Genomic DNA, 19593 nt, shown 5'->3' with positions numbered 1-19593 from the left:
ATACAGAGCTAGACATGAGTACTAGTTCCAGATATTCTATCTACTGCCCTTTGTAATGTGTTAATAATCTTAGAACATTTTATTAAACTCCCACCAGATGCCTAGCACTACGCTTGGCATTTTATATATGTTATCTCTAATTTTCCCAAGCCCTTCAGAATCCTTTGCTGTACCTCAATGCTGCAGTTGATAAAACCAAAGCTCAGATTACATGGCTTTATCATGCCCACAAAACTAGGGGAAGATCTGGGCTTCTCACCCAAGTCACACTGATGCCAAAGACCAGGCTTGCCACACTCTTGGGGGTACTGTGTGTGTGTTATTCCCGAGGGAAAGAAACGACGCTGCCTAAAATGATACTTTGAAAACCATACCTCCACTGGGTTGATCTGAGGAATGCTGAGCTGGTAGTTATACTTGGGGAAGAAGTAACTCTCCACATGCTTAATATTTACAAATGATAAGGCATGGATAGAAATCAAATTAAAGATCCTGGGCTTAAACCTGAAGCAGGGTCTTGGAGGCCATCTGATTGTGTCAGCTGTTAATATTTTAGGTGCTAAGTCACAAGGAGGCCCAGAAAGTTCCAAGAGACAGACATGGGGCAGTCAGGGTGAGGAACACCTGGAGGGATTTAGGACAGCAACCATATTCCAATTAGTTTATAGAGTTTTTTTTTTTTCTTCTTATTTTGGTGTCTAAGTATGAATCAATTGCCCATCAGCTGAACACCAGCCTTGTCAGAGGGGGTAAAGTCGGTTTGAGGCACTGTGATGTTTCCTAACTTGCCAGGTGATAAGTTGCACACCTGCCCCTATTGCTATAAAGCCTTGTTTGTTTTCTAGTGGAGGGGGCAGGAAGACAAGTGGCTCTGCACAGAGAATCTTTTGTCTGCTTCAGCTGTTTTCTTGTTTTAAAGCCAATATCAGTAGAAGTAGTCCTTGTTTTTTTCAGCATTGTTTACTTTCCAATATTTATATGGGGTTATCTATCATGCCCTTCCCTGGAGCACTGTTTTATAAAGGGTAAGCAAGTTTAGCTCCTTCAGCTTCTCCTAAATTTTAAATAAGAGAAGAATTCTACATGTTCCTTTTTTCCCTATACTGATTGAGGTGAAAGCCAAAAAATTTCTCAGCTCCTCTAATTGTCTTCCCCATGAGTGATGATTTTTATTCTTCTAGATTCAAAATCTGATTTAAAAATTCTGCAAAACACATTGTTTTTACATAGAGTCAATGATTCCCCATGTCTTATGTACTTTGTTGATATGAACTTAAATGCTTGGTTAATTTAAAATGAAGAAGGTGTTAAACCTGTTTGATTTGGTTCCCAGATTTTGCTTTTGTCCCAATTCCATATCTAGCTGGAGAGAGACCTCAGGGGCTCAATGATCCATTATGCTCCCCCACATTTCTTGGGGTGCTCTTGCATCAGGGGATTACTGGAGGCTTGAGAACTCTTCTGGATGTGGGGTGGGGGCGAGGGGTGTGAAGGACTTGTAGCTATCTATTTTCTATACATTCTCTGTGTAATTTTCACCTGTAAGCACAATGACATTTATAAACAGAATGGGAAAACATTTATTTTTATCAAGAATCTCTACTTTTCTCATTTCTCAGAAGGGACATTTTATGGCTGCTTTCTCCAAACTTTCAGAGTAAATCAGTAGCTAAACGAGGACTTTGTCACTAACCTCAGAGATGATGATGGAGTTGTGAATTTTGTCTTGTTAAAATAACTTTCCATTGAAGCTTCCTTTTCACTTCAATTTTTGGATTTTGTGGTCTCCCATCTATTCTTTCAATCCCAATAGGGAGCTTATTATTTGGCAGTTTCCTCTGAAACATTATGGTTCTGGAAGTTGACTCTGGATTGATCTCCACTGATCCTGTCAGCAGGGACCGTGGGACCAGCCTGTCTCCCATTAAGACCTATGCTTTGACTAAACCAAATTCCCTGAGGAAGCTGGGCTGAGCTAGCTGGGACTACATGTGATGTTATAGGGTGGTATCAGGCAGGCAGACTTCTGATGGCCCATTCAGTTTCAGTAGATGCCTGGATTTTCTACTGGCACTGAGCCAGAGGCTGCTAGACTCAGAGGTGCCTCTAACCACTTGGTGACTTGATTTTCAAAATTGAACTTGAGAAACTGGCAATCTGTCATATCTAGACTCAGAAGCAATGGGTCACAATATCTTGTCCATAAAAGTCACTCATGCTTCTTTGCCACATTATTTGATAATGGTTTCATGTCATGAATGCATAAGTAGAGAGATCTTATAGAATGCCATTTCTAAACCAGATAAAGCTATTTGTAATTTAGTAAATATATTGGCATGAATAAGGACAGGCATATATTTGCTGTCACCCTTCTCTATACATGGAAGAATAACCTGGTGTAGAGGATGATGGAATTGGAGTTAAGAGACATAGGTTCTTGCCATGCTGGCAAGAACTAAGTGAGGCACTGGACTTCTTTGTGCCAAGAATTCATGGAAAATGCCATGGGAGTCATTCTCTGGTTAACAGAGGTCAAATGAGGATCTGAGTAAAAATTGTGATGTCTGTTGCCTTTATAGGCAAAATGAGTGGGTTAAGGTATTGACTGTAAAGTCCAGGGGAAGTGATGATGCTGAAAGGTAATATGTAAAGTGATGGTGGGAAGATGAATATCAGCATAGATCAGGAGTGGGAACCAGCCGTTCTTTAGCAGTTTTGTTCAAGTGATGGTCGTGGGCTTGGTCATTTATCAGGTGTGTTCCAGAGTAGGGCAGGAAGACACAGAGATACTATTTAAAAATCTAGGAGTAATGAACGTCCGAAAAGGAAGAAAACTGAACTTATAATGCCAAATTGAGAAAAATACAAAATGATAAATATATTAGGGTTCTCTAGAGGGACAGAACTAATAGGATAGATGTATGTATGAAAGGGAGTTTATTAAGGAGTATTGACTCACATGATCACAAGTTGAAGTCCCACAATAGGCCGTCTGTAAGCTGAGGAGTAAGGAACCAGTCCAAGTCCCAAAACCTCAGAAGTAGGGAAGCCAGCAGTGCAGCCTTCAGTCTGTGGCCAAAGGCCCGAGAGCCCCTGGCAAACCACTGGTGTGTATGTCCAAGAGTTTAAAAGCTGAAGAACTTGGAGTCTGATGTTCCAGGGCAGGAAGCATCCAGCATGGGAGAAAGATGAAGGCTGGAAGACTCAGCAGGTCTTCTCTTCCATCTTTTCCTGCCTGCTATATCCTAGCCACACTGGAAATTGATTAGATGGTGCCCACTCAGATTGAGGGTGGGTCTGTCTCATTCCATCCACCGAGTCAAATGTTAATCTCCGTTGGCCACATTCTCACAGACACACAGCAACAATACCTTGCATCCTTCAGTCCAATCAAATTGACACTATTAACCATCACAGTAAAGGTACTTCTAATAGAATATTGCCTCCATTATGTCTGCCCAAGTATTAGGAAGTAAAAGTTGAGGCCACAGGGAGAAGAACACCCAAGCAGAGTCTTTGCAGTGGAGAAGCCAGTTCACAGAGCAACTCAAAGGGCTATTTTAGACAAGGTTCAAGTAGCAATTCCTCGGTAATTCCAATTTCTTTATCACAGTGGATCACTCCATCGTTTTTTGTTTTTTTGTTTTCTTTTTTCCTTCAGACTGAGTCTCACTGTGTCACCCAGGCTGGAGTGTAGTGGTGCGATCTTGGATCACTGCAACTTCTGCCTCCCAGATTCAAGCAATTCTCCCTGCCTCAGCTTCCTCAGTTGCTGGGATTACAGGTGCCCGTCACCATACCCGGTTAATTTTTGTATTTTTTAGTAGAGATGGGGTTTGCCATATTGGCCAGGCTGGTCTTGAACCCCTGACCTCAGATGATCTGCCTGCCTCGGCCTCCCAAAGTGCTGGGATGAGTCACTGTGCCCGGCCCACACCATCTTATATTGCTGAGATTTATGCCATAAACTTCAGTGCAATTTTTGATTCATTAGTTGTGGTAAGGAACTATATGTGAAGCCGGTTTCTCTACCCCAGCTTCTGGTGGTTTAACACAATGATAGAGCACAAGACCTTGGAGTCAGATGACTGGATTCAAATTCTAGCTCTGCCCCTTAGTAGCCATGTGACTTTGGGCAAGTTTCTTTCTTTCTCTCAATGCCTCTTTTTAGTCCTTTGCAAAAGGAAGATAATAATAGTATCTACCTCATAGGGATGTTGCAAAGAATTAAGAGACAGAAAATATCTAGTTCATAATAAGTGTTCAATATATGTTAGCTACTGTTATTATCAGTATTAGATTCACAGAGTTCCTTCAGGACTAACTGCTGTAGTGGAAGCATCATGAATTAAACACTGGGACAAACCTGGACTTGAATACTGACTTTTGCACTTATCACCTGGGTGACCATGGGTAAGCCAATCAACTATTTTGAGTTTCAGTTGTACCTACCTGCAAAATGGTGCTCATGGTACTTGCATGCAGCACTGTTGGGGCTTTAAGAATAACTTATATGTGTAAAACATGAAGCACAGTGCCTGGTTTGAGATGGCTTTCTCATAAATGATAGCTACTATCATTATTGTTGCCATTTTTTTTCTTGTGTATAAACATAGGCTTAAGATTCCCCATGGGTAAGAAACATAACTGAGATTCAAGGCCTATCATTCCCTGTCCCAAGGTTAGGATTTATATTGAACTTCTATTTATTTGCACTACTGGCTCAAACTTCTTGTCCTTTCTTGACTTTGGCCTTTGGTATCTCTTCTGATCTTTTAAGTCTTTATCCTTCTAGGCTTATCTAGATATTCTGACTTCTTGTTGAGGCCCTGCCAATTCATCCTTGAGCCTAGCTCCAGTATTTATGTTAAGCATATGACTTAATTTTCCTGACCCTCAACCATCTTTCAAATGGTCATTCTAATAATGATCTTATTAGATCTTTGTGGGGCCTAAATAAGATAAAGTGTGATAAAGTACCAAACTATATCCACTATTCAGATGGTGCTCTGTGTTAAATTGGTTGCCCTGGAAACAGACTCTGAGGCAGAGATTTATATGTAGATTTTTGGGGGCAGTGATCTCTGGAATAATATCTATAAGAAAATGAGGGTTGCAGGATTAGGCAGAGGGTGAAGTTGAATTGCAGTGCAATTGCAAATGAGGCTTCAGCCAAACCCAAGGGAAGACTCCAATTGGGCTGATCCTTTAGGATTTTCCCAAGGGGGCCCAGCTTTTGTTACTGCATCATCCAGTCATTGGATGGGGGCTGCCTAGGGTGGATGGTTGAGTGTGAAGCTCCCTTTGACTAAGGGCAGTTTCCGGAGAGGGGTGCAGCTATGAGCTGTCAGTAGGCAGCACTTCTGACAGCTGCAGGATTGAAGGCCTCTGCCCTGAAGGCAATCTGGGCACACAGCACAGTATCCACTATATGCTCAGTAATTTTGAATTACTTCTCTTCAATTCTTTGGCATCCATTTCCTTTCTCTTGTTGTAGCTCTAAGTTTCACCCTGATTAGTGCTTGTCTTTTTCTGTAGAGAGTCCCCAGTTCTGATGTTGCTCCTTTTGAGTTGAAATAGGTTATTTTATGATTTTCATCTTTCTTACCTTGGGAGCTAGTTGCAGCAGGGTTTCAGGGGTGAATTAGGGAAACCAGTTATTCCTCTCTCATTGTCCAATGAATAAAGACTTAAAGTGGAGGCGGTATCTTTCTTTTTTAAATTTAATGACCACTTCTGAACATTTGATGTTGAATCTACTCAATTTTGTGATGAACAGATTTGTAAGGCTGTGTATATGCTAAACACAAAAGCATGCTGTGATCAGTTAATGGTGTATAAGAATATATAGGCCTACTATACTCTAACAACAGAGGACACTTTTGTAACCACAGGTGTGTGGGAGTTTTTTCTCTCACCTGGGTGTCCTGTAATTCAGTTCCATTGTGAGAGTATCTCCCTGGAGAGAGTGTCACATCCCACAGGTTGAGGACTCAGCCCCACAAGACTTTCCCCCACTTTAGATGCCAGTCGCAAGTAATAAGTTGTTACCGATACTTCTGACCAACCACACTTCTCAAGTTCAATTAATTTGCTAGAGTGGCTCACAGAACCAAGACAAGTACTTTACTTTTGTTAACTCATTCGTTGTAAAGGATATTACCAATGATACAGATTAAGAGATGCATAGGACAAAATATGGGAAAAGGAGCAAAGAGCTTCCATGCCCTCCGTGGGCATGCCACCCTCCAGAACCCTCCATGTGTTCAGCCATCTGGAAGCTCTTTGAGGCCCTGTTCTTCTGAGGCTTTTTGGAGGCTTCACTATGTAGGCATGATTGGTCAAATCATTGCCTATTAGCGATCAACTTACCTTTCAGTCCCTTTCTCCTCCCTATAGGTTAGGGAGTAGGACTGAAAGTCTCAACCCTCTAATCATGCCTTTATTTTCTTGTGACCAGCTCCCATCCTGAAGCCACCCAGGGACCCCCAGCCACCAGGCATCTCATTAGCATACAGAAGAGACTCATGTCACTCCAGAGATGACAAGGATTTTAGGAGCTGTATGTAAGGAAACAGGATGAAGGCCAAATGTATAAAAATCCCATCATACATCACAATGTTATATGATGTCTGCTATGGGAGTGGGTTAAGAGGCTGGGGGTGCTCATGCTCCATTTCTGTCATTTTAAATATAGGGCTTTGTCTTCCCTTTCAATGTTAGATATAAAAATGCTTTGGCTTTTTCTGGTCTTCTGGGGTAAATTTCTATACCAATGTTCACAGCTTATTTGCCCCTTTAAAGATAATTAAGCCATATGCCTACAGTTGTTTCTCAGGTCACCTTAAACACTTTTACAGCTTCATCTCCTGGAAACCTTTCATTAAATAATTAAGAGTTCATTAAGAAAATTGGGCTACTTTCACAAATGCCTTTTTTAAAAAAAAATAATTTAAACTTTTTTGTTGTAGCAACCTGCCTGATCAACACAAATGCTTTTGTATTTGCCTTCCTGTTAAATCGGGACTCACCTTTTGTGAATATATTACATTAATGCTTGTTTGTTTTATGGATTTGTTTAGCGTATCCCCTAAGGAATATTCTTTCTCTGCCATCCTTTCCTGTCTTCAATTGTGTAAGGTCCCAGAAGGCAAATACTATGTCTTTTAAAATTGTATTGTACAGTGCTGTGCACAAATGAGCAATTAATTCTCAAAATACTGACAGTGGGAAAAGGAACAAAGGAACTGATCATATCTTAAATGATTTAAACGATGTCTTTAATGCATTGGTTATCCCCCATTTTTTTTTCTAATAAAAGCTGTCGGAAAGAAACAAGATAATGTTCAAAGTATATTGAGTTTCTCTGAACTGAAGTTCTGGTTAAATTAAAATTATTATTAAAAGATCAGTCTTAGGTGTTTCTGTCTATATCCACAAGCTGTTATTGTTAGATGCTTTTACCAGGCTCTTTAAATTGTCCTCATGAGCTTAAAAGCCTGAAGAATAGCAATGGTGGCACTGGGGAAGGTGGAGGATCCGTACTTGATGTGAGTCAAGGGTGGTCAAACTTTCTGTAAAGAGCTACACAATATGAATATTTTCAACTCCGTAGGCCATAAGGTCTATGTCACAACTACTCAACTCTACTTTTGTAGCATGGAAGCATCTGTAGACAATATGTAAATAAATCATGGTAGTATTCTAATGAAACTTTATCTTCAAAAAGAGAGGAGGGTCAGGTTTAGCCTGTGGGCTATGATGGCTAACGCCTGATTCAGGTGATTAGACTATATTCCCCTGATTACTCCTGCACTGATTCTGAAATTCATCACTAAATTGAACCAATGGCAAGAGATACAATTGAAAAGTCAAGAATGTGAAAACAGTTTTAATGACTTATATTCACAACATTTGTTGCCTTGTTTGGTTGCTCCTGGGCATGGTACTCAGGAATGCTCAATAAAGAATAGGTTCCCCTGGGACAGTTCCTAGTTCTCAGGGTCCTGGGTACTCCCATTTTTAAGATCCTGGTCACTAAGTGGTCTCAGTATGGTCTACTTCACTTAGTAACTGCCAGATTTGGGGAATCCACTGGTTTTCTCTGCACCTAACTGCATTTTTCTTTCCTGGATTAAGCAGATTGTGATATCTTCCCTACTGACTTTCAGGGTTATTGTAATGGCTGAGTGAAATATTGCTCAAGAGCACACTTCGTCACACATTCCTATTTAAAAAAAATATTAAGTTTTCTCGACCCACTTTTTCTCTAAACCTGAGCATGGTACTTGTTTGATTTTTTTTTTTTCTCGACAGATTTGTATGCCTGTGTTTGAGTGATATTAAATATCCAACTATAGTAAAATAATTGAATGATTCTTAAGCTTTGCTTCATGGTGGACTCACCTGCAGCATTTTAAAAAATCCTGATGCCTTGGCAACACCTCAGATTAACTGAATCTGAATCTCTGTGAGGGGGACGCAGCATTAATATGCTTTTAAAACTACCCAAGTGTATCATTTTCTGTTGCTACTGAAACAAATTACCACAAATTTAGTAGCTTAAAATAACACAAATTTATTATCTCACAGTGTTGTAGGTTATACATCTGACACGGGTCTCATCTGAGCTATAGTCAAGGTGCTAGCAAGTCTGCATTCTTTTCTGGAGGCTCGAGGGCAAGCTCGTCCAACCTGCAGGCCCCATGCAGTCCAGGACGACTTTGAGTGTGGCCCAACACAAATTTGTAAACTTTCTTAAAACATTATGAGATTTTTTTTAATGCTATTTTCTTTTTAGCTCGTTAGCTATCATTAGTGTTAGTGTATTTTGTGTGTGGTCCAAGACAATTCTTCTTCTTGCATTGTGGCCCAGGGAAGCCAAAAGATTGGACACCCGTGCTCTGGAAGATAATGCATTCCTTTGCCTTTTGCAGACTCTGAAGAGGCCACCTATGGTCCTTGGTTCATGGCCCCCTTCCTTTTCAAAGTCAGCAACAGCAGGTCAAACTCCCCTTTTATCTCATCACTATGACCTTTGACTCAACTCATTTTTCTTCCTTTCCCCCTTTCAAGGATATTGGGCCCATCTGGATGATCCAAGTTAATTCCTCTGTTTTAAGATCAGCTGATTAACAACCTTAATTCCATCTGGCATGTAGCCTAACTTACTCCCAGGTTCTGGGGAGTATGATATGTACAGCTTTTGGAACCCATTATTCTGCCTACCACACCAGGTAATTACTACTCTGAAAGGGAAAAGTGTATAAGCCCTAACTAGTAGAAGCAAATTATTCCCACATGTGTTCTGTTGACGGCTAGTGCATGAGCATTTATTCCTTCATTGATTCATTCTTTCAATAAATGGTTATTTCCTTTTGTGTTCTTGGCATTGATTCCAGAGATACAATAATAAACATTGTGGTGAAGGTCTAATGGAAAGAAAAATATATTTAAATAGAGAAAATGCAGATGCCTTGGGTCCTCATAGAAAGGGTCCTTTCCCAGATTTTGAGACCAGGCTAGGATTTGTGGAAGAAGTGATGTGGGAATTACATAGGTATAGAATATGGAATAAAAATAGCCTTAGTAGCTCTTCCAGACACTTAATGCATTATCTTTAATCCTTACTACAAACTTGTGTAGTGCATACTATTACTACCATTTTGCAGATGTGGAAACTGAATCTCATGAAGATGAAATAATAATAATAGTTATCATATTATTATGTGAAATCATGTGTGTAGATCTATACTAGGGCATTTTAGAAAGGCCATCGTTCCTTTAAACACTGGGCTAATATTTTGCTATCTTCCAAGTTCAAATGTCTTTCTGAAGAAAAAAAAAAAAGGAACAGAAATCTGATTCATCCTCTATGGTTATAACTGACACATAGCCACATAAGTGTTTAGCCTTGTGGCTTGTTTTCTGTCTGAACCAGAAGAGTACCATGTTCTCAATGGAGGCTTAGTCAGTATGGATTTTATTGGGTATAACAGGACTCCCAGCATAGTCACTGTGTTACCACTGTCAACATTGTAGTTAATCCAGGTATAAAAGTGACTGGATATGAGGATCTGGTGTCTTCTGGAGCTAAGCAGTGAAGGGTCATTTGAAGATTTCAGTGCCTGCTGCTCTTTTGAAAAGTGAATAGGAGAACCCAGTTTAGTGTTCTTAGACTTACTTAGCTCCTCCTTTCTATCTTAGACCTAACAGATCCACTTGGGGTGCTTCTACCATGAATCGTTTTTATTGAGTCATTTGACTTTCACAAGTAGCCAGATTTAGTTTCTCTGTCACAAGAATAGAGATAATACTTCCTAGTCATTTCTTATCGATCATATCTATAATAACTGAAGGAAAAACCTACAGTGTATAGAATATTGGGATACATTGGCAATTTCTAAAAGAGGCTTTAAATAATTTTTTTGAGTTGCTTCATTCTAGACATTGATGCCTGAAATATAAAGATAAATAGGAAGGCCAAGGTTTAGTGATAAAATGCAGATAATTAAATGAAGGAAATAAAGGTGTATTACAATGGATTAAGAAAGGGCTTTAGGCCAAATTTTAAGACCAGCTAAGGATTTCTGGAGGAAGTGATGCTCAACAGTGATATAAGGATTAGGTAAGTAGAGAATGTTGGATAATAACTGCCTGAATGCCTGCTCTAGGCAGTTAATAAATTATATTTAATTCTCACAAAACCGTGCACAGTGGTTACTATTACCACTGTGTTGCAGATGAGGCTCCTACACAGCAAGTAACTTTTAAGGTCTCATAAAGAAAATGACAAAACTGGAATTGGGCTGGGAAAAGACTAAGCTTCAGTACTAATGTAATGGCCCTTAGCCATGTATTTAAATTTAAATTACTTCGGCTATTGGATATTTAAACTTAATTTTTTTTTTTAATTAAAAAAATGAAGCTCCTTCTTTACACTTCACTCAGGTACTCAACAGTCACATGTGGCTAGCTGCCACCATATTGGGTGTGCAGATTAAAGAACAGTTCCTTCATTGCAGAAAGTTTTATTGGACAGCATTGCTCTAAGGTGTTTAGAAAGTATTTAAAGGTTTTCTAGAACGTTTTTGGATTAGTAACATATCAGTACCATGTAGGCACCTAGACTATTGGAACCAGAAGCAGACTTTATTTCTATATGCATGCCTCTGTTCTACCCTTACTAGTCACAAGGTAGATAACAAAAGATTGAAAACGAGGCTTCACTCAACCTGTTCTACCAATACGTGGAGAGTGGGACGAGAATTTGGGGGTTCACAGGGTTAGTATTTTCAGGGGACCACATGTTTCTTGTGCAGGATTTATCTATGGAAAATGCAAGTGGTGACCTTGGCATGGGGATAACAGTGGGCTATTTTGGCAAAGTGAAGCACTGCTACTATGTATTGAGAGAGTACCTAATAAATCAGATGAGTCAAATGTGGCAAATTGGAAATGATTAAGATAATTTTCAAGTGATATCTAAACATCCACTTATAGATAAACTAGTAATACACTAAAATAAGTTATTCTTATAAGAATATTCATTAATACAGATCCTTAATATTAATATTCATTAATACAGACCCTTAAAATACTCCAATGTTATTTCTCTCATTTTAGTGGAAGTTTACCTTTCCATAGTGCTCTCAACCTATCTAAGGAACTTTATACGTTTTAAATCCTATCATCTTCGAAGTCATCCTATAAAGAAGGATGGACAAGTATTATGATCAGCAGTGAACAGGTGAGGGAAATAGGGTACACAGAGGTTTACTTTTCTGTTCAAAGTAGGTGATCCGGGGTTGATTCCACATCTGTTGGCGCCTAATCTTCAGATCTTTCCAACAGCCCAAAAAAGGAAAGCAACCTCACTTATTTAAGGAAAACAAATCTATAATTACTATTTTTTCTCATTGTTTCAAAAGTTTACCCCCAAACACTTCATATTAATGACGTTTTACTGCTCTCCAGAAGATGTTGACTCATGCAGGATTGAAGAGAATCCAGTAGGCAGTTTGTGGAGTCATTCAGTACATACATGTGACTTTTTGTCTCAATGTTGGAGCCGTAGGAGACAATGAATAGTTGCTGTTTAATCACCTAGTAAGGACTAAGTAGTAACCAAGTGTAGGCACCTAAAGTGGATCTTGCTTTGCTTATTACTGAGAAACACTTATAGTTTCTATCACTGTTACAGGTCATTAAAGTGGAATGGGTTTGTTATTGATGGTCTATGTAGCAATTCCAGTGTGATTGATACCAGCAAACACACATGGAGGGAACTGTCTTGCTCTAGTCTACAAATAGAGATCAATGACTATTTTATTTGCTCAACCCTGCCTCCAGTCCATGGCTGCGGCCTCCATCATGAAGTAGCTGGAATGATTAATGATCTATTGGAGGTATTAATGCCTCTTGTTTTGGTACTCTAATTATAGAAGCAGATTGGAGCCAAGCTTTTAGAGTGGGTTTGAGACTGAAAGATATTTGAAAAGCAGGTGATTGGTCCAACACTTCCACTTCTTTCAATTTAACCATAAATCAATTGTGAGTGATTTTTTCACTGTAATTTTTCATAGGTTTTGAACTTCAGTAATGAGCATCCCTGTCCCATAGTGAAACTGTGATTTTCCTAGATCTTGTTGGAAAGAAGATGAAGATTTATGAAAGGGAATAGAAGGAAATATATTGCATTTCTTTTTATCCTCTACTTGGTATTTTTCTCTTCCTTCCTGTACTTCAACCCCTATAAGTCTCAACTTTTATACATGCCACACATGGCATATAGTATTTGGAAACGGGAAAGCTGCAGTGTGTCTTGACCTACTTTCCAGTGACTGTACAATTACAAATAAGAAGTTGATGCTATATAAAGTAGTACTACATTCCACACTGAAAAGAACATATGGAGAAGCAAAGAGTGCATTTGCCCAAGGAGCACCAATTTTTAAAACTCATTTGCTGAATTTGTTGACTTAATTTTTTTTTTTTTTTTTTTTTTCAAGTTGAGGATGGCTCAAGGCATTGCTACCACCCAAGAAGCTACCATGAGGACTGTGGAAAAAATTCTGAGGAACCCTAGGTGAAGAGATAGGTTTAAATTGGAATCAGTTGGACAATTTTTCCTTCCCTAACTAGAACTGCAGCTTACCCCATTGTGGGTAATGTAATACATCTGTGCCTGATGAAAATCTGGCTTGCAAATTGTGGAAAAGCACAGAATTTTTTACATTTGTGTAATTTTTATTTTTTAAAGCATTTTATTATCTGGGAAGTAGATTGGCAGCAAAGGGCATCTTAAAATAGATTGCTTATAGACACTCAAATGCAGCAAATGCACGTTTACTTTTTTACTATAGCACATGGAAAATTCCACCAGGTCTTACAAGGTATTCAATTTTTGTAGCTGTAACACTAAACTCCTATGTATTTGAGTTATGTATTACATTTATCATTTATTTAAAATATGAGGTTCATATATTAACAGGTTTGTATTCCAATTCTATGAATGGAAAGAATGATTCCCTTCTGTATTAGGTTTCTCCAGAGAAGCAGAACCAATAGAGCGTATTTAGAGGTATATAGAAAGAGATTTATTATGAGGGACTGACTTATGCAATTAGGGAGGCTGAGAAATTCTATGATAGACCATCTGCAAGTAGAGGCCCAGGAGAGCTGGGGGTATAGTTTCAATCTAAACCCTGAGGCCTAAGAACCAGAGGAGCCAATAGTGTAGATCCCAGTCCATGTCTGAAGACCTGAGAACCAGGAGTGCTGATGTCTGAAGGCAAGGGGAAGAAGGAGGTCCCAGCTCAAGCAGATAAATTTTTTTCTTTCTTTTTTCTTTTTTAATTTTGTTTTAAGTTCCAAGATACATGTGCAGAACATGCAGGTTTATTACATAGGTATACATGTGGCGTGGTGGTTTGCTGCACCTATTGACCTGTCCTCTAAGTTCCTTCCCCTCGTCCCCCATCCCACAACAGGCCCTGGTGTATATTGTTCCCCACCCTGTGTCCGTGTGTTTTTATTGTTCAGCTCCCACTTATGAGTGAGAACATGCAGTGCTTCGTTTTCTGTTCCTGTGTTAGTTTGCTGAGGATAATGGCTTCCAGCTTCATCCATGTGCCTGCAAAGGACATGATCTCATTCCTTTTTATGGCTGCATAGTATTCCATGGTGTATATGTACCACATTTTCTTTATCCAGACTATCACTGATGGGCATTTGGGTTGATTCCATGACTTTACCATTGTAAATAGTGCTGCAATAAACATACGTGTGCATGTGTCTTTATGGTAAAATGATTTATATCTTTTTATATCTTTTTTTTTTTTTTTTTTTTTTTGAGACGGAGTCTTGCTCTGTCACCCAGGCTGGAGTGCAGTGGCCGGATCTCAGCTCACTACAAGCTCCTCCTCTCGGGTTCATGCCATTCTCCTGCCTCAGCCTCCCGAGTAGCTGGGACTACAGGCGCCCACCACCTCGCCCAGCTAATTTTTTGTATTTTTTTTAGTAGAGATGGGGTTTCACTGTGTTAGCCAGGATGGTCTCGATCTCCTGACCTCGTGATCCACCCGTCTCGGCCTCCCAAAGTGCTGGGATTACAGGCTTGAGCCACCGCGCCCGGCCATTGTGATTTCTCTGGGTATATACCCAGTAAATGGGATTGCCGGGTCAAATGGTACTTCTGGTTGTAGATCCTTGAGGAATCACCATATTGTCTTCCACAATGGTTAAACTAATTTACATTCAGAGGGAGTTTTTTGTTCTATTCAGACCCTCAATGATGCCTACTCACACTGGGGAGAGTAATCTTCTACTCAGTCTACCTGTTCAAATGCTAATCTCGTCCAGAAACACCCTCACAGACACATCCAGAAATAATGCTTACCTGCTATGTTGACATCCATTAGCCCAGTCAAGTTGACACATAAGATTAATCACCACGCCTTTCTTCTTTCCTTCCAGCCTGCCTGCCTACTTTTCTTCTTAAAATATCTATTGAGCCATTATTATGTACCAAAACAGTAAGTTAGTCTTAGGTGACTGGGTAGTGGGAGGGAAAGGTAATATTAAAAATAAGATTCAGTCCCTGCCATCAAAGACCTTTCACTTTAGTTGGGAAGAGTAGAGAGCATAGGTTTTTATTATTTTTGCAGACAACAGAGTCCATTTTGAGCCAAAAAGAAAGAAAAAACTTCTTTTGAGGGCATTGATTAGCTAGCAAAGTCTTTGGAAGGCCTAGGAAACCAGTTTTTTGGTTTGTTTCTGTTTTAAGAGACAGGGTTCTCTCTCTGTCCCTTAGACTGGAGTTCAGTGGTGCAATCATAGCTCACTGCAGCTTGGAAGTCCTTGGAAGGCTTTCCTTCCACCCCAGCCTTCCAAAGTGTTGGGATCACAGGTGTGAGCCACTGCACCTGGCCTGGAAACCGGGTTTAAATGCTACATAGCCAGATACAAGAGCAGCCAGGAGAAATGCCAAATCACCTCTCCAAGGGAAGTCCCACTGCGTTACAATATTGAGCAAAACCCTCTGCCAGAGCTGCCACAAAAGAAGAAACTCCTTTAACACCACACTTGCAAGAAGAACTAGTGTCCCAAAGTGAAACTGTGACCTTGTGTTGCCTTTTTTTTTTCATATCCAACCTCTTACAGGTACGCTTACTTAGCAAAACATAGGACACATCTGCTTTCTTATCTGCAAAAAAGTCTGGGGAATGTAATTGTTGTCTTTCTAGTTTCTATTACATAGGAAGTTACATCAGATGGGTTGAAATGCATATGGAAGAAATGATCCCATAGTATCCACCTTAGGGAGACAGGTTAGCAAATAACTAGAATAAATTGTGTGTTATGCTGGAGTAGGTAATAGTTCTGTGGGAACACCCAGTGAAGGCAACTGTCTCCAGGGGATGGAAGGGTATTTAGGGAAGCCTCTTGGAGTAGGGCTACACTTGCTGAATCTTGAAGGGTTTCAGGATTGTATTAGTTAGGATAGGATAAGATAGGTATATGTTACAGAAGCAAACAGCTTCAAAATCTAAGTGGCTAACGCATTCACAGAAAATTCCTGCAAAGTCTGTGCTCTGGGGGGCACTGGGTACAAATTTGTGGAGCCTGGTGCAAAATGAAAATATTGGGCCTCTTTTCTAAAACCCGTCGAGACAGTGATCGCAGAGCATTAAGCCAAGCACAGAGCCCATCCGAGTACAGGGTCCTGGGTGATCACATGGGTGGCATGCCCATGATGCTGGCCCTAGGTAAGGGTCCAGGAGACTCTCCAGAGAAGCTTTCTTCTACTTGGTAATTCAGTAATTCATGCAACTTCAGTCTGTAGCTCTGCCATCTCAACACAACCTCTTCCACATGTGCCAAAACTGGGCAAGAGAGAGACTGGAGGGTCACCCAGGGCATTTCACTGCCTCAACCCAGAAGTGATGCATCTTACTTCTGCTCACATTTCATTGGCTAGAACTGATCACATGGCCTTGACTGACTACCAGGTGGCTAGGAAGTGGAGACTCCTGCATGCCTAAGGAGGATAAGGCAGGTTATGATGAATCAGCATCATCTACCCAATGGATCAAAGAAAAGGGAATGCTATAAACAGTGTCTTTGCTATTTGCAAATACTATTTGTATTTGAATACCAATAAATTTAGAGTGGCTTAAAAATTCAAGAAATATGTTTGCTTTTTGCCAGTGTACTCATTTTGAATAGAACAATTTCAAAATTAATTTTTTTTGTTTTGCTAAATCCAAGTGCTACTCGAATAATTAGCAGTAACTCATGAAAAACTCTGAGGCAGTAGCAACTAATGAAAAATGTTTGGAACAAGGAAAAATATTTCTATTTTAGTATGTATATATCTTAAGTCTTAAGATACAAATTGTATTTATTAAAAACAATGTATATTAAATACAATCAAAAATATTCTCTTGAATTTTTAAACTGTTTTTAACCAATGAATATGCTTAAATATATGTGCTCAGACAAGAAAATAATATCACTGAAATGATTCTAAAGCGTTTATCTGCTTCTATCAAGTGTTCTGAATTATCTCTATCTGTTGTGTACTCAAGTACATTCACATATAAAATCCACTTCTAAACATGGGAAACAGGTGTTTAAAAATGTTCACCCTTGTGTCACTGATGCCCTGTGTCTATGAATTACCCTGATGCTTTTATCTATGAATTAAAACAAAATTGCCAAGTCCAGTAACGTGGTACAGGCAATAAAAGGAGTTTAGATAAGAGATAAATAAATGTGGTTCATGGCAGACATGTCAGAGTATCTATTGACAGGTATATTTCTTTTTTCCCAAAAACTCCTGTTAGTATTGTACACATTTAATTTGCACTCCTTTAACTTTATTTCTTTAAATTCAATGTTGCTCTTTTTGCCACTTCCACTACGGTATTGAACTACTATTAGAATGCTTTATTTTTGATGTTGTACTGTGCTTTATTGAAAAGAAATTGGTGCTCGCTTCGGCAGCACATATACTAAAATTGGAACGATACAGAGAAGATTAGCATGGCCCCTGCACAAGGATGACACGCAAATTCGTGAAGCGTTCCATATTTTTTTTTTTTAAAAAAAAGAGAAAAGAAATTGGATTTGTTCTGAAGTCCAGCCCAAATGCTTACCAATTATGCAAACTTATCTTTTTTATCTATAAAATGGGAGTTATAGTTATGATGACCTTAATAACAAACGTGGTGTTAAGATGATCACTAATTGCTTTTCTAACTCAACGAAGGGAAGGGATTTACACTCTAGAGTCTGAATCAGGAGTCAGCAAACTATGTTCCACAGATACACCTACTTAGCAAAACATAGGACAATGCCTTCACTCATTTTTTTTTTTTTCACTCATTTCATTTTTTGAATAGGAACACAGACATGCCTTTCATCTATGTAATATCTATGGCTCCTTTCCTGCTCTGACAGCAAAGTTGAGTAGTAGTTGTGACAGGCACTGTGTGGCCCACAAAGTCTAAAATATTTACTGCCTGGCCCTTTATGGGAAAAATTTTCAAATCGCTGATCTAGAGAATCACCAAATGCCTGTTTTGATTTGAGAAAATGTAGGAATACTGCCTTAAAGGTATATGAGGTGGCCTTTAACAAAAAAAACAAAACAAAACAAAACAAAACTTTGTACTCTATACTAGACCTAGAAAATCTCCAAGGACAACCTAACCCCGCTTTCAGCTGCTGACAGAGGTATAACATTTATCTTTTCACTCTTGAAGTGCTACCTACAGGGCCACTGCTGGCAGAGGTCATTATGCAAATGCAGACTCATCTCTCCGTGATACTACACATGAGGCATTTGCACAAATGTAGATTGTAGTAAGGCCTGAATGTAATGTATGTACTTCAGTCACTTTTATGAAATTGTTCAGTCATCTGGACATTTTTCACTGTGTTTACCGGGAAATGTGAAATAGAGAATTGAGCAATTTTCTCGTCAATTTGATCAATGTAGAATGGCAACCTGGATGCCTTTAGTCTTTTTTTAAAAATGCCTTTTTTCTCTCAATTGCTAGAATTTATTTATTTATTTTACTAAATTGCCCAGTTAATTACTTCAATTTTCCAATCTATCTTAGCATTGAAGGCTAAGACTGTTTGAATTTTACATGTGGTTGGTACAATTGAGGTCTGTACCCAAAGTGTAAGATTTTCAGTGTAGGATTCATGTTTGTTTATCCAACTTCTTACTTGGTCCTTTTGATCTGTAACCTAGACTGTTCAAATTTCACCTTTGAATCAATCAAGTAGATTATGGAAACACAAAAGGAAAGGAGGAGAGAGATTGGAATGAAAAACCAACAACTGACGAATTTGGAGAAATAGTGCCCTAGTGGCAAAGGAGAAGAGTTTTGAAGGAGACAACGAGGTACTAGAAGACCATGGGTTGATGCTTTGGAAATAGTTAAGTAGGGCATGAGGGGAAGCAGAAACAGCCAACACTTTAGAGGAAAGATCAATGAATAAGAGGACATACCTTAAAAAGGATAAGCAACCAATGAAGTTATATTAGAGAGTAACTAATCTGAGAAAATAAAACTGGTTCTGAATTCCAAAATTTTCATGATTTGAAGGGGGGAATCTTGAGCGGGCTTCATCCAGTCCTACCTCGAGCAAGTGAGGGAAATTTTCTCATCAGGCTACTGCCTGTTCAAGAACTCTTATCTTCAGGGGTTGATATCTTCCTTGTTATATAAAGAATTGCCTATGTACAGTTGGGCAGATGGGGCAAGGAGCAAACTTTCAGGACAAGTGGACATCAACCGTTAGCATATTGGTCACTGTGGGTTGAAGGGCTTTGATGGTATCAAAGAAATATGTCTGGATGACATGGTCTTACAGCCCCTGGCCATGGATGGTACTTGCTTTAGGAGAGAATACTGATTTCTGGTTCTCATACCTTCCTTTTATATAGCTTTTCTCCTTCCTTCCTCTTGTTCTACTCATTCGTACAAATGGTTTGTACATTTTGAAGAGTAGCTTTTGAACTTAATAGTATAGTGTTTTTGCAGTCTTTGTTTTCTGGTTTCCCCAAGAGTGACT

At 39.2% G+C, this 19593-nt stretch overlaps 1 non-coding gene across 1 annotated transcript; it reads left to right on the top strand.

The window, feature by feature from the left end:
• The first annotated feature begins 17492 nt into the window (after positions 1–17492).
• LOC115900811 lies at positions 17493–17599 on the top strand. The gene has a single exon (XR_004060463.1). It is a non-coding gene; the product is annotated as a U6 spliceosomal RNA (small nuclear RNA).
• Positions 17600–19593: the final 1994 nt, after the last annotated feature.

The sequence above is a fragment of the Rhinopithecus roxellana genome, chromosome 1 (genome assembly GCF_007565055.1).
Source record: "Rhinopithecus roxellana isolate Shanxi Qingling chromosome 1, ASM756505v1, whole genome shotgun sequence".
NCBI classification, from domain to species: Eukaryota; Metazoa; Chordata; class Mammalia; order Primates; family Cercopithecidae; genus Rhinopithecus; species Rhinopithecus roxellana.
Note: the sequence above shows the minus strand (reverse complement) of the source record. Positions and strands in the feature narration are given on the sequence as shown.